Below are 4344 nucleotides of genomic sequence, written 5' to 3' on the forward strand. Positions count from 1 at the left end.
TGATCTAGACAACTATTAGGGATCACCACTTTGGGGTTCTTGGTTGCCTTTGGTAATCAACGACCTCTCATACATGATTGCCACTAAGTACCTAGGGTCAATTGATTCGGTTGTTTCCCTTTGTGCTGGACAGAGCTGGACGCAGGGGTAGCAGAGGGGCGGGATGCGCCAGTGAGAACATATTTGAAGGAGGGGGCAGATCCCCCTCCTCTAGGAGGCCCCATCATGAGCCTTCTCAAACTGGCAGTGATGTTAGGGTGCAACATAGGCTTCAAAGGGCGCAGAGAAGGAAAACAACACAAGGCTCATAGTAATGTCATTTGCAGAGTACAAGGTAAAAATGTTTTTCAAATACCAAGATGAATTGCCCTTTTTCCAATATATTAATAGTTAAAAATTAATTATTAATAATTATAATTATAATTATTATTTATAATTAACAATTAATAGTTATAATTAATAATTAATTAATTATAATTAAAATTTGTTTAATTATTACTAAAAACCCAAGGGAATAATATTAAACCCTAGGAATATGAATCCTTAGATTAATAAACTCAAGAGATTGATATTATAAACCCAAGGTATATAAACCCTAAGATAAATATTATAAACCCTAAAATAAACATGCTTGATTTCCATATTGAGACAATCCTTGTCGCAATGCGACATTGGACCATGGTTTACCATGATTGACCTTTGTCACAATGCGACATTGGACCATGGTTGATTTTTATATTGAGACAATAATTGTCACAATGTGATGTTCTACCATGGTTGACCATGGTTGGTATGATTGACAATGGTTGGCCATGAATGATATTATAAACCCAAGTGATTGATATGATAAACTCGACGATCTATAGTGATAGGGCAGGTGAGGAAGAGGTGATCCGCAGATTCTGAGTTGTATTTACATAAGCTGCACCAAAAGGGTCCATGCTGACCTCTCTTGATAAGATTGTCTCTTGTGGGAGTCTTGTTTTTCAGAATTAACCACATGAGTAATCTGTTTCTAGGGGGTGCTTTAAGTTTCCACATGTTTTTCCACCATAGTTCTATAGACTATGGTGTATGATTGCTTGTTAAATAGAGATATCCCTCTTTGGGGGAGTACCACCAATTTTTTGCATGCGCCCAAATAATATTGTCCTCCCCTTCTACAATTCTGATGTGTGATTTGATTAAGGCAGTTGTGTAGTCTGCCTAATATTGATGCCAATGTTGAGGAATGTGCAAACTGTGGGCAGATTTCCAAGCCTAGTGAAGAAAGGTGGATCGATCCATATCTGCAATGTGACTGATATGTGTGATGCCAGAGTTGGCAAGGAGGAGATTGAGTTCTTCTGGTAGCTTGTGGGTGTTACCGCACCCAATCCATGGGTCCAGCCCGATGCGTATAGATGTGCCTACTTGTATTCTCCAAGTGAGTTGATCTCAGATGAGTGGAAAAGAGTTAAGCACCGATTTCCAGATGACCGAGATCCCTGTTTTATTCCAGCTTGTCTGTTTGAGCCAATCCATCAGATTTAGGGGAGCTATGTATTTAGAGGAAGCCACCATAGTCCAAAGGCTATTTGATGTGATCAATTGCCATCCTAACTTGGCTGGCAAAGCAAAGGAGAAATATTCCTATTTTTTTATGCCCCACCCTCCCCATTTCTTTGGGAGGGTAAGTAGTTTCCATTTTGCCCATGCAAAAATCCTCCCTGTTTGTTTTCCTTTCCAGAGGAACCTGCAACAAAGGTTTTGTATTCTAGTAAGGATTCCTCTAGGTATCCATGCCAAGGACATCCAATACACCGGGGTGGCTTCAAGAACAGTTTTGATGAGTACTAGTCTTCCGGCCCTGGAAAGATACTTATGGTACCAGATATTGAGTCTTCTTTCCAACTTTGAAATTAACCATGTCCAGTAAGCTATTTTGTAGCCACGGGACTTTAGCCTATAACCCAGATATCTGAGTCCATCCTCCAACTGTAGAAGGGTGAAGGGGAACCGATGAAGAGCAAACTGAATCTCATGAGGGGTGCAGCCAGTAGCTGCAATGGTGGATTTAGAATTATTGATGACCATGCCTGTAGCAGTTTGAAAAAGGGAGATGGTGTTTTGTAAGGTATTCAAGTCCCCTATTCCACCATCGAGGAAGATCAACACATCATCCACTAAGAGTAAATGAGTTACTATGCATCTGTCAGTGATCCTAATTCCAATGAGTCTTCCCCTGTGACACATATATTTTATAAGTCTACTGAGACCCTCCATAACTAGAAAAATAAAGTAAGGGGGACAAGGGGAACCCCTGCCTAAGGCCTCTTTCAGAGTGAAAGAAAGGTGTTTCCACCCCATTGACCAAGACACTAAAGGATATATTTTTAATGTACCACATGCTCCATTTTATAAACTCATATGGGAACCCTAAATGAGTTAGGAGCATTCGGAGGTATAACCAACTTACCCGATCAAAGGACTTTGAGAGGTCTGCCTTTGGGATCATACCTTTAATCTTCTTCGTCTGAATGGAGTGCATCACTTCTTGTGTAGTACCAACCCCTTCATGAATCTGACAATCCTGGAGGAAGACAAATTTTTCAGAGGAGATGTGGGTGGAAAGAATGGGTCAAAGGCAGTTTGATATGATTTAGCAATGATTTTATAAATACAGTTGCACAGGGAAATGGGGTGGAAGTCATTAAAGGAGGCCAGGTTTTCTGATTTGGGGATGAGGGTGATGAAAGTGGAATTGATGGCTCCATACATTCGATAGGTAATCTGGCAGTCTTAAATGACCTTAAGTAGATCGTCTCCAAGGATGTCGAAAAAAATTGTATAGAAATCCACCGACCAACCATCTGGTCTAGGACTCTTGTTGCGCTTAAACCATTTCAAGGTAGCCTCTAGTTCCCCCATAAAGACTGCCCTGTTTAGCTCCATAACATTTTGTTGATCTACAAACTAAGGAAAGAGTTTTTCTACTCTGATGACTTCAACAAGAGTAGCTTTGGGAGGTGCCTGGTAGATCTGTTTGAAGTGTGTTGTGGCTAGAGAGGCCAGTTGCTAGAAGGTATGCACAACGTTCCCCTGCTCATTTGTCATTTTCCATATGGTATTGATTTCTTTCCGGCCATTTGCAAAATTGTGGAAAAATTTTGTGCTATCATCTCCCTCCATCAACCATATTGCTCTACTTTTCAATCTCCAGGTTTCTTCCTGATCTTTTAGGCTTTTTCCTCTCTTCAATATTAATTAAGTGAGATTATCCTTTTGATCGCTTGAGGTGAAAACCCCTCCTTGCTTGTCCTCCAAAGTAGCAATCTTTGATTTAATTTCCCTTAGGGTTTGTTCTTCCTATTCTCTCTTATTATGTGCCCATATTTTAGATAGCCTTTTAAGCTATTTTAAGTTTTTGACAAAGCCTTCTATTATGTTCCCACCAGCAGCAGGGGGTGGGTCTTCTAGAAGTTAGTTACCAATCGAGTATAGGTGGCATCCTTCAACCAAGTGGTATTGAATTTGAAAGGGGCTCTAGGTTTGCTGAGTCCTCCCCTCATGTCAAGGAATATCAGCGAATGGTCAGATATACCACCTGATCCAACCCACTATCTGAAGATGAAGCCCAAACCCAATAATTGTTTTTTGATGAGAAATCGATCAGGCCTCCTTGCGAGGCTATCCTCTCCAATCCTTTTGTTCCTCCATGTAGGTAGGATTTTTGTAGAGGGGATATCAATAAAGCTGTGGTTCTCCAGGATATTTTCAAAGAAAGAAGATAGGGGATCGACTTGGGCATGGTGTCCCCAAGATTACGAGAACCTCATAGAGAATTTTAGGTCCCCTCCCAGGATGATGTTATCTGATTGCAGGAGATTAGAGGTCGATAATTTTTCCCAGAATACTTCACGGTGTTGACAAGGCCCATATACATTAACAAGTCTAATATTTGTGCCTAGTGCAGATGAGAAAATGTGTGCCCCTATGTGTCCAATGCCTCCCCAAATCTTACACATCTTGATAGTGCGGGGGTTGTAAGCCAAGGCTATGCCACTCGAATGGCCATTTACATCAAGGGCTTTAAAGGACCAACCGGGGAGCATGGATTCGAGGAGGTGATAAATATCATCAGCAAGGCCCAGGGTTTCTTGTAAGAACAAAACATCAATATGTTATATCTTACGAAGTCTTTGCAGAGCTAGTTTTTTTTCAGGGCTAGAAATCCCTCGACAATTGAATGAAAGCAACTTCATGGGGGAGACAAGCCCAAGGTATTATGTGCTTTAATAACTCGGTCTATAGTAAGTTGTCGCCCCACGACAATCTCCTCCCCTGCCTGCAACTTAACCTTGG

This window comes from Pinus tabuliformis, chromosome 5_1 (assembly GCF_031772625.1).
Source record: "Pinus tabuliformis cultivar Carrire ecotype Pingquan chromosome 5_1, CPIR1, whole genome shotgun sequence".
Classification (NCBI taxonomy): Eukaryota; Viridiplantae; Streptophyta; class Pinopsida; order Pinales; family Pinaceae; genus Pinus; species Pinus tabuliformis.